Source organism: Podarcis vaucheri (assembly GCF_965113315.1).
Source record: "Podarcis vaucheri genome assembly, chromosome: 5".
Taxonomy (NCBI): Eukaryota; Metazoa; Chordata; class Lepidosauria; order Squamata; family Lacertidae; genus Podarcis; species Podarcis vaucheri.
In genome coordinates, this window is record NC_138763.1 from 27119620 (window position 1) to 27138661 (window position 19042).

The 19042-nt window shown below is 39.3% G+C and overlaps 1 long non-coding RNA gene across 1 annotated transcript in view; it reads right to left on the reverse strand.

Moving 5' to 3' along the window:
* Positions 1–19042, reverse strand: part of LOC309533355 — a 99112-nt gene that overhangs the window by 62244 nt on the left and 17826 nt on the right. The window lies entirely within an intron of this gene.

Consider the following 19042-nt stretch of genomic DNA (forward strand, 5'->3'; position numbering starts at 1 on the left):
CCAAGTCTACAATCCCATGGTTCTTCTTATATTCCCAAAATACCCAATGTTGATGCAGGACACAAAGGATGCAATCCATGTAGTTCATATTTGACTTCCTAGAAGCATGTGGATTTTTTTTTTATTTCAGTATGCCAATGTTACCTAGTAAACCATAGTAGTTTCAAAAGCAGTTTTGTGGCATACAATGTGGTGGTGCGGGGAAGGGTTTCTGATGTCCCAAGGGGGGGGGGATGTGAGAAGTCTTCTGACATGCAAAGCCCTTGAGCATGCCTAATGTAACCTTTTGGTTTGCGCTTCATATTTAATATATTATTCTAAGTTTTACACTCTCCTCCCCTGTATTCAAAAAAAAAAAGTAGGGGGGACAAAAACATTCTGTATAAACTCAACTAGCATTGAAGTTTCTTGAGCTGTGTTCTATGATACTATAGCTACATAATCAAATTATTCTGTTTAATAAAACAGCTAAAATTTGAGTTACTGATTTGGGCCGTTGGTAGTCTATTGAATGATATTGTTGAATATAATAGGAGTATTTGGCAAGCTTCCAGCACTAGGAGTTTTCCCAAACAGTGTTCAGTCCCAGCTGCATATAACTCTAGTAAAGGTTAGCACAGAGGTCTGCCAGAATTTAGTCTTTGACATGATGATATAGGTACAGATGGCATAGACCTACTCATGAGCTGTCTATCACCCTGAAGAAGCACCAACACATGGATCAGGCGTTTGTGATCTGCATTACTAATTTTAAGCTGTATTAGTAGTGCCCCAGGGTAAGCCCCACAGAACACAGTGGGGCTTACTTTTGAGTGAACTTGGAAGGAATTGCACTATAAGTCACGTGGTGTGACATTTTCTGGGTCACATGTCCCAACAATTTGTTAATATAATTCCTCGTGCATAAAGAAATCAAGGACAATAACAACTGACGGGCAATAAATGGGAAGGTGATGCAAATTATGAAATGACCATACGTTTTGAGTAGATGAGACATACACACACTTGCATTCACTCAGTCATTTGATATGCTACTCAGCACAAGTAAGGTTCAGTCTATCTATCCATCTGTCATCTTCACCCTTGAATGCTTATAAAAATAAAAACATTTTTAGCATCCAGCATAATGAGTTCATTGGATGCACAAACTGGGAGCATCTGATGAACTTAGATAGGCTCCATGTCAGAACCTGACTAACTTCAATGTGCAATGTGTATAATAATGAATTCGCAACTTTATGGACAATGTATCGCACATGTTCATTTCCTTACCATGAAATATGCAATTCTTTATAATGTTTAACTGCATAAAGATCACACTCTGCTTAATTGCTTTACATGACTTGCAATATACCAGGTCAATCTTGTGGCTGTTTTGTGTCATGTATTTTGTTGTGGTGAATAAAATGTGTGAGTTTTTATTAATTTCAATGAATGGTTTAAATGCTCATTTCCACTCCTAACATCTTAGCTAGAATTATGTCATAGCAAGTGCAATAAAAATAAACCAGTACAGGGTGGGAAATCATTTTTCTGTCTAATAGTATCATTTCTCTAGCAGCTTGCTGGAGGAATAATATATATAAAAAATGTAGAATGTTGTTACTGCTTTAAAAACGGGGGATTTTTATTTAAGCAAATCATATCAGCGACTGAAGCCTACTGGATTATCTTCTAACATATGGTAAGTATTGGTTATGTGGTGTGCTGGCTTCCATTTCATTGTTGGAAAAGCATAGAAAACTGATTTTAGTATGCCTTTGCTCATAGCAGCAGGGTATAATCACTCTAAAAAGAAATTATGGAATCAAGCATTAGCATACTGTGTAAATTTAGGATTTATGAAAGGATGTCATATAACACACACATGCATTGCTGTTAAATGTAGTAGGAAATCTTCAGTGCCACATGTCACTGTTTCACATTTCCTTAAAGCTGTAGCCATGAACGGCAACAGTAAGTTCCTTTGGAAAGATTTATTTTTTGAATGTTGAATTATGTTTATAGAGTCATTCACCATCTAAGAATTTTACTCTATTGACATACCATTGATTGATTGATTTTTACCCCTTTCCTGTATTACTCTATTCCAAAGTATGAATGCCTTAATTATCTTCCTTGGGCTTCAGTCTAGAAACTAGGTGGTATATGTTCTGTACAGAAAGTGAAAATTCACAAAGAAGCTAAAACCCCAGTTCTGAGTGGGTCTCCAGCTGCAATTCTAAACACACTTACTTCCAAATATTCATAGGCAGGTTTGTGCTGTTACGATGTAATGACATACCTATTTACCTGGGAGTAAGACCCCTTTAAAACAATGGGCCTTATTCTGTGTAGACCTGTATAGAGTTTCTCTCTTAATTTTATGTTCTACCATTCCTTTCAAAGGAGGCCAGGGTGACAAGCATATGGGGGGGGGGCCATATGAATTAAAAATAAAATAAACATTTGAAAAACAGTTTAAAACATTTCCAAACATGAAAAATAGAATTGTACTATTGTTACTGTTATTCATTAATTGCCTTGCACATATATGTCTCAAGACGATGTCGAAAATATAAGGTAAAAAGCTAAGAAACAGTTTTAAAAGCACCCATGGTAGAGACCTCTTAATTCAGCTGGTAGGGCTGGTTTGAACCACAACAACAAATATTTATTTAAACTTACCATATTTTTCACTCTATAAGACGCTCCAGACCACAAGACGCACCTAGTTTTTGGAGGAGGAAAACAAGAAAAAAAATATTCTGAATCTCAGAAGCCAGAACAGCAAGAGGGATCGCTGCGCAGTGAAAGCAGCAATCCCTCTTGCTGTTCTGGCTTCTGGGTAGTTGTGCAGCCTGCATTCGCTCCATAAGACGCACACACATTTCCCCTTACTTTTTAGGAGGGAAAAAGTGAGTCTTATAGAGCAAAAAATACGGTATTAGTCGCTTGCCACCCAAAGGTCTCCAAGCAATTTACAGCAGAGAAAAATATACAATACATAATACCGGGGGGGGGGGTCATAGAATACATTAAAATTTCATGTAACATAATATGCATGGGGGGGGGGACATATCAACAGTATAAATAGTAGCAAACAATGTTCACAATAAACAAAGCAATACTCTGACCCACTCAGCAGCAAATAAACAAAACTCCAGCCTTGCCCTAATCCAGAAATCATTTGCATTGAACCAACTAATTTTCCCATTTAACCCCCCCACCCCACCAAGAAGTCTGTTGTCAAGGACAGCTGTTACAAATCAGTGGTGAGTGGCTCCATCTCTCTTCTCCCTTCAGGAGGGAGCAGTGACAAAGCAAAGCAGAAGAGGATAATGAATGTTTTACCTGCTTTGCATGTATTCAGTTGTTCTGGGACCAGGGTTGTGGGTTGGAGCCCCACATTGGGCAAAAGATTCCTGTATTGCAGGGGGTTGGACTAAATGACCCTTGTGGTCCCTTCCAATTCTACAAATTCTAGGATTCTATGAAAGTGCAGGTAGTGGGTGCCTGTCATATCTTAATAGGAATCCTATTGCACAGAACAGAGGTTGTCACTCTGCTTTCACTGCAGAGAGGTCTTCTGATCACTTTGGCACCTTCAGGAGAAACTCTCCCATAAAGCACTGTGAGCTACTGGCAATATATGGGATAATATGGTGTATCAAGTAACCTGAGCCTGAGCTTATATGCTATTACCAACACCTTGAATTTGGCCTGGTAGCTGATTGGCAGCCAGTGCAGGTCCAGCAAATAAGGTCTATGCTGGTGTTAGTTTGTTGGGAGACTAAGAGCCAATGGCACATTATATTTTGCAGGTTTTGCTCATGCATGGTTAGGCAACACATCTGCATACATAGAAAGACATCATGCAATATAGTTGTACATGGATCAGAGGGAGAGCGGAAGTGGAAATACCTGGGGGCTGAAGGCTGAGTTTTCATGCTTCACCCTTCCCACGCTGCAGATATTTATTCATTTGAGAGTGACTTGAGAAAGAGGTTATAAGAGTTGTTTGTTAAGGATTTCCATATCAAAGAAAAATAAGTAAATTAGCCATAAAAACTCGAAGCATATACACCAGTATGTTTGGTCACGGTAAACGTAAGAACAAAATATGGAGACAACATACAAATGTCCACAAATATACAATCCACAACACACAAACTAAAATGTTTTCACCGTAGTAAGAGACTGGGAAAGTTCAGCTACAGCAGTGTAGCTGCAGTGCCAATTTAAAACCATCTTGATCTGGAATCTATGGAGTAGATGTTGCTGAGTTCTCAGGATGTGAATGGTCTGGGTGGTATTGCTGTTCTGCTTTGGGTGTGTGAGTTCCGCAGGACAGGGAAGGATCTAGGTGCTCAGTTGTTTTTTCTTCATGGTCTCTGCCATTTTGTTTTTGCCTTTTTGGTTATGTTGTTTGGAACTATTTAATTTGTTGGAACTGATGGGGGCTATTTTGTTTCCTTGCTAATATTTCGCTGATATTATCTTGTCTATATGTGAAATGGATTCCTGAATTTTGTTGATTTTTAAAATTATATTTTCAATTGATCTAGGATCACAATGTGATATTTGTTGTATAATTATTTTTGTCAGATCATTGGGTTGTAAGCTTCCCTGAGTACAGTGATATAGAAAGGTGGTATACAAATTAAAATGAAATGAAGCCTCATCCATGATCATGTTACTCCCAGAATATATTTTTCTGACAGTGGGTAATATTCATGTGCTACTCTTTTATAACGCATTGCACTTTATGAACTATGCTGTCACAAGTAACTCCTGATGTGGTAAAACCCAAAGCCTTATGTGAATCAATTCTTGGTTTCCAACTTGCCATCCTGTTCCAAGCCACATTTCCAATCTTCTATGATAAACCTGTCCCTTTCTGTAGTGTGAACAGAGAAGGCGATACACTTTCCACAAACTCAGAAGATCTGTCACTGGTTATTTAGTTCCAAATTTCCCTCATATATTTTACTGCTAATAAATAGGCCATGAATAATAGTTTCTCTGCCAATATTTCATGTCAAGCTGCATTTATTGCCCTTCATATTTTCTGCCAATGGAAGCTTAATTTTTATTTTTACTTTAGATCTTGGAGACTAGAACAAGGCTCATCATTCTCCTTCTCAGCCAGCTTCCTGTTTCCACTGTGGCTCTACCAAATACTCTCAGAAAATATCCAAAACATATACAATTGGTAGATCCATATCATATTGTTCACCCAAGGGACTCAACCATGTTTTTTCTCTATATGTGCAAAGGTGGGCAAGAAGTACTCCTGGTAGCAATTTTGGTGAATGATTCATTCTTTTTCCAGGTACAGTGGTACCTCAGGTTACATACGCTTCAGGTTACATACGCTTAAGGTTACACACTCCGCTAACCGAGAAATAGTGCTTCAGGTTAAGAACTTTGGATGAGAACAGAAATCATGCTCCGGCAGCACAGCAGCAGCAGGAGGCCCCTTTAGCAAAAGTGGTGCTTCAGGTTAAGAACAGTTTCAGGTTAACAATGGACCTCCGGAACGAATTAAGTACTTAACCCAAGGTACCACAGTATTGCAATAATGGAGATTGCTGCCAGCCACATCTATGCCTTCCTGGTTAATCTATCAGTTGAACTGATCATATAAGTTGTCCCCAGCTTTACATATATCCTGAGACTGATGTTCTGTTTCATGGACTATGTGATATGCTTTGCTGTACATTTATGTCATAAACCTGTTTAGTCTTCCATTTTTTAAAATTTGATTGGCATCCATCTGTCTCAGAAGACAAGGGAAGAGTGTGCCTTTAAACCTTCTGCTGTGGCTGTAGAGACTGATATGGGAGAGACATATTTTGTTGCAGCTGGGGCACGTGAAGGCGCCCAGTGATGCTGATACAGGTGTATTTAAATGCATTTGTAATATTTGGCTTCACGACCCACTATAGTTGTACACCGAGTGGAAAATCAAACTTACTTTTTTACTGTTTTAATTAGTTTTTAATCGTTTCCCTCTAGTTGCTCTGGGCAATTCTAATAATCTTTAAGCTGTAGTTCTGAGCTAGCTGAATTTTGCCCTTCCCCCTACACTGAAAATGCTCCATTTGCCACAGGTGAGGGAGGGTTCTGCTGATTACCACTGCAGGGATAAGGCTAGTGGTAGCTTCTGCCTGCCCACTGCTTGAATGGACTCATTTCAGCCATCCTCAATAGCAGGCTTCCCCCTACAACTAGCAGAGCTCCCTGCTGGCAGACCCTCCTCCTCCTTCCCTCCTCCAGCATGGTGGATCAGGGGTTTTGGATTGCTCTGTTAGGCATTCCAGAAAATGGAAGGGAAGGGAGAGCAGTAAAAATTTAACCACTGAGCCTAGAGCTTGCTTGCCGATCGAAAGGTTGGTGGTTCGAATCCCCATGACGGGGTGAGCTCCCGTTGTTCTGTCCCAGCTCCTGCCAACCTAGCAGTTCAAAATCACGTCAAAGTGCAAGTAGATAAATAGGTACTGCTCCGGTGGGAAGGTAAACGGCGTTTCTGTGCACTGCTCTGGTTTCACCAGAAGCGGCTTAGTCATGCTGGCCACATGACCTGGAAAAACTGTCTGCGGACAAATGTTGGCGCCCTCAGCCAGTAAAGCGAGATGAGCACCACAACCCCAGAGTCGTTCACGACTCGACTTAACTGTCGGGGCCCTTTACCTTTTTTTTTTAATACTAGTTGACATGGAATGTATAAGGAATACAAGATCCTACTTAGAATAGCTGTCAAGTTTGTTATAAATATTAAAGGATATGGTTCTATAATTGGTCACAGCATACTTCAAGAGTAGTTGATAGTATGGCATGGAAATATTCTCCTGTTCATGGGGAAGAAGAACGCTGTAGTCATCGTATGGTTCCTGCCTCCTCCAGAAGTTTTGTTGAAAATAATGGAATCTGTGCAAAACAAGTTGCTTCCTTAGCCTCTAATGACACTTGCTTTCTCAATTATTAATTTTTTGAACTGATTACTCTAGCAGTATACTTGTTAAATATATCTATGTATTAATGTGGTGATATTCAATAAATCATCACTAGGGATAATTCACTGGCCATTTACACAGAACCACTGAAATCAATAAAGGATTTTATAAAACTGGCCTGATATTTTCTCTCCTCGTCCTAGAGTTCATTTTTCCAAAAGTGTCAGATGGCTCCTTAAAGCCTTGAAGAAATATGCTTGCTCAAAATACAATTTGCACTCCTTGTCCTGCCACACAGAGATAGTATTACATGCTGGGCTAGTTAAGACATACTGTGTTTGACCTGCATTACCTAACTTCCTTGATATGAGGCTTTCAGGACAAATAATAATTGTGCATGACTCAGTCCCTACATAAGAAAGCAGCTCTGCTAAACAGCAATGTTATGCTTAGTTTAGCATTGGCATAAATAGTGAAAGCCTTTAAGGGAGAAAGCCCCCAACCATTTGTCTTGCTAGTGGGCTGTGTGAACCCTCGCTCTCCTGTGATCCTGGTAAGAGACCAGCATATCACCTTGAAGCATTCTCTATTTTCGTTGCAGTATTCACAACCAGGAGAAACCCATGGTGAAGCTTTCCCAGAAAGAGAAGGCTCTTTCCCTGATCTTTCATTGCTAGTTTTCTGTGAGCAAGGATTTTTGATGAGATTCAAAAACAGGCTCCATTTCACTTTTAAATCTTTAATTGCATCTGCACATGCAATATCAGGGACCAGGCTGAAGCTGCAATTATTTGAAACAAAACAAAGCACAGTAACCCATATGATAAAGGAATTTGATTATATAGCATCACGTAACATAAACTTGCTGTACCGAGAAAGAAATGTTTAGCATCCTGGTGGTTGCCTAGAGTGAAAGTGTTATGTGAATTATGTAATTGCAAAGGTCAAGTATAAAGAATGCAGGCAGCCTGCTGATGGGGGTAGATTCTAGGGGGCACAGAATGATTCAATAATAAAAGACCAGAGGGAGAAGTAGAAGAGAGGCGTAATCTGCAAGAGCCAGGGACTAAAGATAGCATTGAGGTTCCAAGATAAATCAAATGATATATTGTATCTAACTCTCTTTTCTTCATTTCCTAGTCTGCACCTGTAACTGAATTGGGGTTTTTAAGATTTTTTTTTAGATCTTATTTTATCATTTGTTTATATGACACTCTGGGCTCCTTTGAGAGGAAGCTTAAATTTAAAACAATTAATCTCTCTTTTTCTGCCCCTTCCACACCTCCTAGATCCCCGCCTTCATACCACCTAACTCCAAAACTCAGGAGTGTTACATGTTTCAGAAAATAAAACATCGCTTAGTGAAACTGATTTTCTAGATCAATTTCAGTTGGGTTTTAGGCCTGGTTTGGGCATGGAAACTGCCTTGGCTGCCTTGTATAATGACCTCTGTCGGGAGAGAGATGGGGGAAATGTGTCCCTGTTAATTCTCCTTGACCTCTCAGCAGCTTTCAATACCACTAACTATGGTATCCTTCTGGAGTGGCTGTCCTAGTTAGGGGTTGGTGGCCCTGCTTTAGTGGTTCCAGTCCTACTTGGATGGTCGTTTCCAGAGGGTGATGCTTGGGGAGTGCTCTTCAGCCCTGTGGTGCCTTCAATGTGGAGTTCCTCAGGGTTCAGTTTTATCCGCTATGTTGTTTAACATCTACATGAAACCACTGAGTGGGGTTATCCAGATGTTTAGAATACGTTGCTAACAATATGCCAATGATACACAGCTCCACTTCTCCTTTACATCTGCAGGTGTGCTGCGGATGTCTTGTTTCAATAATGGACTGAATGAGATCCAACTAGCTGAAGCTCAGTCCGGAGGCACTGTTAGTGGGCAGTTGCCTTGACTGCATGGATAGGAGGTTGCCTACTCTTGATGGGGTTCCACTTCCTCTGAGTACGTAGAGTGAGTACGTAGCTTGGGGGTGCTTCTGGATCCTTTACTGTCTCTTGAGGTTCAGGTGGCCTCAGTGGTGCGAAGTGCCTTCCATCAGCTTTGGTTGGTGGCTTAGCTGTGCCCCTATCTTGACAGGATGTTGTCATATCTTGTTGTCTATGCTCCGGTAGCCTCTCAGTTAGATGACTGCAGCTCGTCGTGTGTAGGGCTGCCTCTGAAGAGATTTCAGAAACTCCAGCTGGTGCAGAATTTGGCAACCAGGTTTCTCACCAGGACAAGACAGTTTGAGCATATTAAATTGATCCTGGCCTGTCTGCACAGGCTGCCCATTAGTTTCCAGGTCCAATTCAATTTGCTATAACCTATAAAGCCTTAAATGGCTCAGGACTGCAATATCTCAAGGACTGCCTTTCCATAAGAACCTCCCCAGACCCTGCAATCATCATCTGAGGCCCTTCTTCAAGGGCCTCTCCCACAAGAGGTCCAGAGGGTGGCAACATGATAATGGACCTTTCCTGTGGTGGCTCCCTATTTGTGGAAAGCTCTCCCCAAGGAGGCTCACCTGGTGCCTTCATTGCATATATTTTGGTGCCAGGCAAAAAATCTTCAACCAGGTGTTGGGCTGATTAATATTCTATGGACTTTTAAATGTGTCTGTGAGAAGGGGGTTATTGTTTTGTTTTGCTTTTTTATTGTATATTTTGTGTTTTTATGTTGTATTTTTATGTTGTGAACCACCCTATGATGTTCAGATGAAGGACAGTACAGTGGTACCTTGGTTCTCAAACTTAATCCGTTCTGGAAGTCCGTTCCAAAACCAAAGCGTTCCAAAACCAAGGCGCGCTTTCCCATAGAAAGTAATGCAAAGCAAATTAATCCTTTCCAGACTTTAAAAAACAATCCCTAAAACAGCAATTTAACATAAATTTTACTAACGAGACCACTGAACCATAAAATGAAAGCAATAATCAATGTACTGTACTATAAAATACACAAGACAGTATTGTAATGATAAAAATTAAAATTAAATTATTTTCTTACCTGCACTGATGGCAGTTATTGTTTGGATAGGGAGCTTTTATCCATTTCCGCAGTCACACAATCAGTCAATCAATCAATCAGTAGCTGAACTGAGTTCCACACAATCACAAAAACAAATTAACTAAAAAAGGCTCTAAAACAAAAATGCAAAATAGCAAAAACAGAAGCACCAAATTTAATCCATTCCAGAAGTCCGTTTGACTTCCAAAATGTTTGAAAACCAAGTCTGATTGGTGCAGGCACCCTGGAAACAATAGCCGACAGCCGCATCGGATGTCTGGCTTCCGAAAAATGTTCGAAAACCAGAACACTTACTTCCAGGTTTTTTGAGTTTGGGAACTAAGACATTTGAGTACCAAGGCATTTGAGAACCAAGGTGCCACTGTATACAAATGTAACAAACAAATGTGGAAGCCACATCTTAATAACGATTTAGAAATGATTGAATTGATTGCTTTGAATAGGCTTGAGCATGCCGAGCATTATCTCTCCACCTTTTGTTTCTGATAGATTAAGGACCCATTAAGATCATTATATTTCCTTTGTACATTTCCCCACACTACCTACAATATTATAAGAGTCTACTAGAAGTGGAACTACTAAGTCAGCAAACTGGTTGGCCAACAGAGCTGAGGTTGCTCATATGTTTGGCCCCTTTCCTAGTTCTTTTGTCCTGAAACTTCTCTGATCTGATGCATCTGCCATCATGAAGAAATTCCCAGACAGCCTTCATTGGCACACACATGGAAAGCTGGAATGAGGGTGCTTGACAGCTGTACAGGCTTACTTTAGTTGATTATTCATACTCAGTGTTCTTTCAGTACTAAGCAAACAATAAGAAACAGGTCGCTCATGGGTGTGTGTTGGTCTTTAGATTCAGCACAGCTGAAGAGTGAATAGGAGGGCAAGAAGACTGGGGCAACCCAGAACAGAAATATTCCATTTGCACTCTCCAGACAAGAATAATAAAAAAAAATAAGATGCCTTCCAATAGGAAATTACTAATCTAAAGTTAGATCAAAAGCAAACTAACAGAAAGGGGGCAAAAGTGAAAGCATGTGCAGACCAGGACAGGCAGAAATTAAGTGCTTCCTAATGTAAAACATTAGAAATAAGACACGTGCGCCTTCCAGAGATTGTTAAAACACATTTCAGGGGAAATTATATAACTATAATGCTTTGTCCTGATCTAGTAACTGTTGAACCAACAAAGTGCTGCTTTGGAAATAGACCCCCTTCACTAAAAATGAAACAAGTGTACACTCTTGGTTTCCAAAAATGGAGCCCATACAGCCCAATAAATACAGACCTTTCTTCTTCTACCTTTGTCTCCCCTAGTTTGCTGCCATAGCAATCATTGTCAAAATATCCCTCCCAAAATAAGAAGAGCTAAAGATTGCAAGAATGGACTGTAACATTAAACAAAATAAAATACATGTGATTTAATGAACATCTGTGTAATTTTTGAAGACTCAATGTAGAATTTGGGGTCCCTTGGTCCAGAGTAGGTTTTTTTCCCTTCACCTCCATCCTGTGTGCAATTAGACTTGGTGAATTTTTTTCTGTATTTATGTTGCTTCTTATTTTAGGGTTTTGTGGTTTATTGCATATTGAAATTGTTGTTTATTTATGTCACCTTGAAGGCAGAAAAACCCATTCAAAGTGATGCACAATTAAAATGCAGTGCAATACAGCAACAAAAAAATCATTAATATTTACTGCTCAGTCATTTAAATTATGTCAGTGCAATCCTATGCTTCCCTTCAGAAATAAGCCCCATTAGTTTCACTGGGCCTTACTTCCAGATAGGTGAGTATAGGATTGCATGCTAAAATATATTATTGACAAGCCTAAGCATTTACCTGGGAATATACTCTGTTGAACACAGTGAGTTTCACAGTATTTTATTATAAAACTGAAATCTAAAACCCATTTCCTAGGAATTAAGTCCTATGGAAGAAAAGACTTACCTGTGAGTGAACATGCTTAGGATTATGCAGCAATGTATTAAGATGTTGCCTTTGTTTTGGGAAGTGTTAGACTTTTACTGTTCATGCAAAATGTCTTGGTATAGTTTATTTGTAAAATAATTTTATTGTATACAAAAAAACTTCGTAAACTATTGGCCCTCTTTTTAATTATCACTTTCAAGTCAATATCATGAAAGCACTGAAAGTTCCCTACATTCAGCACTGAACGTTTTGAGGAAATGCCATACATTTAAGATTCATTAAGAGTTTAGCCTTGGCTTGGCTTACAACTTTATAAAAAGATGGGGGGGGTTTCTCTAAAACATCCTGTTGTGTGTGTTCTTTTAAATGCAGTCAGCAAAAAAAAGGCCTTTAGACCTTTTGAAGTTGCCCACATTATTGGCATACCAAAGCCCTGAGTTAGACTTGCAGCTGGATAACGTCAATTTGCCTATAAGCAGAAGAACATTAATACAATCTTTTGCAAATATTTGTTCACACAGTTGCATCCTGTTGCAAACATTATCTCCGATGTACTAAAAACAACAAATTTTCCATTGTCAAGTATCCATTGAGAGCAAAGTTGAAACTTGGAATATTTAATTGTGCAAGCTGTTCATCTAGTTCATTTTCTTAAAGGCTTGTTTCTGTTTTCTTTCTGATAGCCTTCATTAGTAATTAATAAATTATTTGTTTATGTACGCAGTGTTGGTCTTGAACATTTTTGCACCTGAAACAAAAAGTAAATAAATAAAAAAATCACACACCACTCAGCACTTTTTAAAAAATAGAGAAAGTGACTGGAGGTCAGGAAAATATTTCTTGAAAGTAGCCCTGGCCTTTTGCATGTGTTTCTTTAAATTCTTAAAAGAAAGGTCCTGGAAAAGCTGTTATCTAAAAAACTGAGCTCTCTCTCAGGATTAAGCATGTATTAATATGCCAAAGAAATCTTTCTTACTTTCTTAATTTGTTACTATGAATGTAAGAAATTTGTCTTTTGTGTAAATTCAATATGTTTTGAATAAAACTGAATATCAGAACATGACCATAACAGAAAACCATGAAACAAGAGTAAAACACTCTAGGCAAACAGTCAGCAGTAGCAGAATAACTAAAATCAAGTGTCTTGAAACATCCACAGAAATATTAATATAAAAATAACAAACATGCATGGTTCTCTAAAAGCAAGGAAGGAAGAACAGAAGGAAATTGTGGCCATAATACTGAAATCCTTGTATATATGCCTTGCTCTTTTAACATTATGAATCAAATTCTGAGAAGGGCTTCCTCCACTAGTGAGCAGAGTGTATGTTTATACAGGAAGAGAGATGCATATATTACATTCTGTTACCATAAACTGAAGTCTTGGAATGAGTTCTAAAACAGCATTCTGGGCACAAGCAGTGATCTATAAAAGTTCTGCTGGAATGGGTTGTACATGAAACCTCTCCAAAGATACTCAAGATTCCTGTTGGATCTTACTTATGGGTCTGTCTCTTAAATAGTTATGTTGTAAAGTCTGATTTTTACTGCCCCCCATAACATCCATATTTTCCTGGAAATGTTCCATGTTTTTAGAAGAGATTCTAGAGAATCTATGAAGCATTTTCAAAAGAATTATAGAAAATGACCCTTTGGCTATGGGTAGCAATTTCAATTTCTTAAAAAACCCAAAGGTTGTATAGAATCATAGAACCGTAGAATTGTACAGAGGGAAGGGAGCACGAGGGTCATCTAGTCCATCTCAACTCAAGCATCCATGATAGATGGCCATACAACCTCCACTTAAAAACTTCCAATGAAGCTGCTGTATCACACTGTTGACTTATGTGAAGCTTGTGGTCTACTAAGACCCCCTAGATGATCCTTCATTCAAGTCATTCATAAAGATGTTGAACAACAATGAGCCCAGGACAGAACCCTGTGGTACCCCACTTGTCACTTTTTTGTATTTTATTGTATTGTATTTGTATTAATATTTTTAATTTACAGTTCATTGGATTCACTGATACTCAAACATATTAGAGCTGTGTTGCAAAGTGATGTCTTTGTCCATGACAAGAAAATCCATCTGTATTCAGATGCTTACAGATTTGTGGTATTTCAATAATAAAACAGCAGGATTGAAGGCTCATGATGAGAAATCTGGCTAATTACCTGTTAGATGATAGATGGTTGTAACTCAGCAGTGCCAGTCACTGAAAACAAAACACTTTTAGATATCAATCAACCTCCTGACAAATTCAATTTCCATCATATTCAATGGGCAATGAAAATGAATTCTATCTATATATGTAGCACTTACTTGTAGCTTTCAAATATGCACAGTGATCTGTTAATAAAGTATAGAGCTTTTTAAGGTAAATTAGTTTTTTAATATCTGATGTATTCATATTTTAACCTGAGAGCTGATGGAAATCATTAACAAAGTCTCATTCCATCTAGGATGGTAAAGTACAGCTTTGGAATCACATTGTGCACCACAATTTTAAGAACAGAATCAGTTTTGTCACTTTGTGGTATTGAAACACATCCAACAGACAATGCAAGGGGCAAGACAACTCTCCTTGGAAAAGCGCCTCTTCTCCCTCTGGCATGACACCATTGCCAGAAGATCTTAGAGCTCAGCAGTGCTTCTTCCTGTTTCCTGTGCCTCGAAAACCTTCTAGCAATGGCACCAAGTCTGAGAGAGAAAAGGCACCCAATTTTGGTAGAGGGCCGGTAGACCACCAGAAGTGGTTTCACACCACCATTTTGACATCCCAGGTGTTTGCCCGACTTCAGCATCTAACAAGTCATTTTGTACTCTTCAGTTTTCTCTTTGAAGGGTAGTCCATATTTTACTTCCATGTTAAACACAAGAACATAAGAAGAGCCTGCTTGACCAGAACAATGACCCATCTAGTCCAGCATCCTCTTCTCACACTGGCCACCCAGATACCTGTGGGAAACCAGGGAGCAGAACATGAAGACAAGAGCACTCTCTCCTCTCATGGTTTCCAGCATCTGGTCTTCAGAAGCTTTACTTCCTCCAGGTGTGGAGGTAGAAAATAACCACCATGGCTAGCAGCTGTCATAAACCTTCTCCTCCATGAATTTGTCTAATCCTCTTTGAAAGACATCCAGGTTCATGGCCATCACTGCCTCCTGGGCAAGCAAGTTTCATTGTTTGGCTATGCACTGTATGAAAAAATACTTTTGTTTATCTGCCCTAAATCTTCCAACATTGAGCTTCATTGGATGTCCACAAGTTCTTTTTAATACGGAAGTTATATATGTTAGTGTGTGACCTTCACCCAAAGTAAAAACACCTGAGGAACTTCTGAAAAAGCAAATTGTTTAAGCGGTCCCATCATCTTTCCATCAAAAGCTTTAGTAAGGCAACTACTAGATTGTATGTGAGGTATTAGATGTGAACATCTGTCAGATATAATTTAAATTTAATGAATTCTTATGCAGTTCAGGAAATATCATCCTAAGGTTCCCTTCAAATTGTATGATGCTGTATTTAATATTGTATTAGAGGAAGAAAAGAAAAAGCAGGGGCAATTGGAATATTTATTCGATGTTCAATGTATTCATATATTGATATGAAAGAAAAATGGTCCCCATTGCATTAAGCCATATATATACAAATACATACAAAGGATGAAGGATTTGGCTTTCTCACAAACATAACAGTACATTTTTAAAAAGGGTCAGGTGCAAAATGTCAGCATGTCAGCACACCAACCATATTCTTAGAGGAAGGTTTTGTCTAAACCTAACGCCTCAATGAAAGGGTGCCTGACAATTGTTTTGAACAAAGTCATGCACAAAAAAGTCACTACAATGTGTTTCCACATGTACTGCTTTAAGGAAAACAAGCACACTAAAAATAGCTTTGTTAGGTGGCCTGATTTCTCGGCAGAATGTAGGAAGCTTTTTCCTTTCAGGGTAAATTTTCCCAAGCACGTAACACCTTAGGACCTACATATTTGTTGCATGAATAAGCGCTGATAGACTGAAGCATGGAACAGCAACTCTGTCAGCAGCCAAAGAACAGGGCAGTGTTCGTTTTAGAATAAGGTTCACCTCTAATCTCTCTACCACTGAAAAACATTCCATTTCCTTTTAAGAAGAGAACCTTGGTAGACGAGGGAGTAGAAAAAGTGGAATATAAATTGGATGAGAATGAAAGAGAAACTTCCAGATTCTGGTAGGAAATGGAATTGTGTTCTTTTAAAATCTGCATGACAGAAAGACTCTCAGCAGGTCCAGCCTTTCCCACCATAGAGCTATGGTTAATGGAGAAGATGTACAGTAGCTTCTCAACATCTCTCAGAAGCCCATCATTCAGAGGAACTCAAACCCCTTTATATTTGAAGTGAAGGTCAGAATAACCCTCCAACATTAGATGACTGGTTGCAGGACCCTCAGCAATCGGCCGGTCATTTGGAAGTCCTATTCAATAAACTGTGCAAAAAAGTGAGTTTTCATGAGTTTCGGATTGCTTAGAACTCTTTGCCGAGTGGAATCTAGTGCCAAAGGGGTTTCCAAGACACAACACATCAAATGGAATGCTTTAAAATGCAATTGTTGTTTTGATTTTTCAATTCTTTATTGTTATCTATTCATTTATGGTCTTGTTTGATTAACTATCTGTTGTTTGATAAGTTGGTAAGTTGGCCTTTAGATGCCAGCTAAATGCTTATTTAATTTTTCACTTGGAACTTTGGGAATTAAGTGCCCAGGGGCTCAACAGTTGTCAGTGTTAGGCTACATTTTTTTAAAACAGTGTGAGTTCAAGCTGCAGTCTGTCAGTAGGAAAAGTAAAAGAGAGACCAGGACCGGGAGCAGGGAAGCTTTCATCTCTGGCATCAGTGAAGTCTGGGCCATGCCTTGGGCAATTAAGCTGTGAGGAGAATGGGAGCCCTTCACAGATTAGAGTGACAACCTGGTAGCAAACATCTTCCTCTCTATTTCTGTGTAGAAAAATCAGAGTATATCTGGCTTCGATGAGGTAAAAGCACAATTGCTTTTCCTGAAGGGGTGGGAAAGCGAAAGAAACCAGCAAAAGTGTGCTAAGCTACTACCAGAGCAACGGTCGTCACTTGTGAGGCTGAGCTACCCAGTTGTAGTCCAGCCTTGCACATTATATATCCTGCAAACTTGAGTCCTAGAGGCTGACCAAAGGCAGCTGGCAACTTTCCCACAATTCTGCAGTCTGTCAGCACATATGGATTGCATTTGTCTGCCTGGTGTTAGGTTTGGTTTAAATGGGTTTTTTTTGCAACAGGAGCTGGAGTCAATTTGTCTTCCAAACCGCATCACCATCCTTTTTCAATGTAGTTTGTCATTTTGGTACACACATCCAGACTCTTGTGCAATATTGTTGTTTAGTATTTATAGCCTGTTCTTCTGAAATAGCTACCCAGAGGAGCTTACAAAAAAAGGGGGAGGAAAGGGAACATGTTGATCCGTGAACATGACCAGAAGCTGGGTTTTTTAAAATAATTAAATAAATCCCAACCAAACATTTCACTAACACATTCTTGTAATAAGGATATCATGTCCCTATCTCAGTTTATCATCAAGTTTTGCCACAAATCTGCACATCATTGTCTAAATCCTTCACCAAGTCTTCATCAGTAGAGGCATCATAGTTGACTACAACCTGTTGCTTAACCATACTACATACCTGCAATATCAGCTCATGGTTATCTCTTCCATTAAGAATCACCTCTCATGGAAGCCTGTAGCAGGTTTCTCCATTGCTCACCATAAACCAAGTCCAAAACTGCTTAGGTGATAAATCCTCACAAGGCTACATCCCCATTTAGGAAAGCAAAAGTGCGCTAACTCACCGACCTGCCATCTTCCCCATAGCAAGGACGCTGTGCCATTGCAGGTCTTAATTTTCCTGGCAGAATTCATTCGACAATTTTTCTCACCACAAGGTATTTTGATTCCTCCCTTTTCAGTAATAGCTATAAGCAAGAATAAGGAGCTGGGTAAGCTGATAGCATGCATATGGATCACAGGCTAAGGCTAATTTGGTAACACTTAGAAATCAGGTTCCTGAACTTGTATTGAGCCTGCACACCCAAGATGTTTTCAATGTATGTCTAAACATTTTTAAAGTATTACTGCAACAAATTTCAAGCTGACTGAACACTTTTCAGGGAGCTATGACTTTGTACAGCTCCATATTGACAGTGGTAGATCCTGATTTCCTTCTGCATAACTCTGTAATCCTGTATCCACTTACCTTAGACTCAGTGGGACTTACTATAAGTATGCATGTATAAGACTGCATTACAAATGTCTGTTGGATCAAAGGTTTAATCTGAGCCAAGGCTGCCCAAGACTCTGTCTCTGAACCTAAATTCAATGTCAGGTATCAGACCCAGAAAGTAAGAAGCAATGAATGGACTGCTTTTTAAAAGCTTGTGCAAAATGCCTTTTCTTCACTACAACTTGTCCCCCAGCTTCTGATTATTATATTTGTTTAAAAAGCCTGAAGCCTGGCATTTTAAACAGAAACCAATATTAAGTTTTATCTATCAGGCCAATATGTACCCATTTAAGTGGAATTCTAAACTCCTGGCTTGAGTGGTTTGTGGCTTACCTCCATACTCAAAATAATCACACCAGTTACTCTAGAGTAACTGCATTTTCACTGTGGTTTGCTATATATTCCTGCATACTTCAAACTAAGTATTTTGCTTACTGGATTGTCTAGCTCTCTGGCTGACAACTAACTTTCAACAGGGGCCAGGTGTGAATAAGAGCAGAGTATGACGGGCCAACAATATTGGCTCTGCCTACAGACTGTGTGCAACAGAGGCTCTGGATTAGTTCTCCTTATACCAGTGATGGGGAGCCAGTTGCTCTCCAGATGTTGCTAGCTAGACACAGCCCCAGTCAACTGTCATAGCTGAGGCCTTGGGCTGCTATTATGTCGCAGGTCTGTTTTGCAGGAGCTGTTTGGTGATAGGTTTGAAAGTGGGGGGGGGAGAGCGAGAACAGCAGTTTGTATTCATAGACAGAATGTCTGGATCACTTGGATTCATTTTGATTGGTCTGGGAAGCAACAGGCTCTGATTGGTTGGATGTTCCAGTCATTGAAGAAAAGACAGCTAACTGTCAGTTGGAAGAAATAG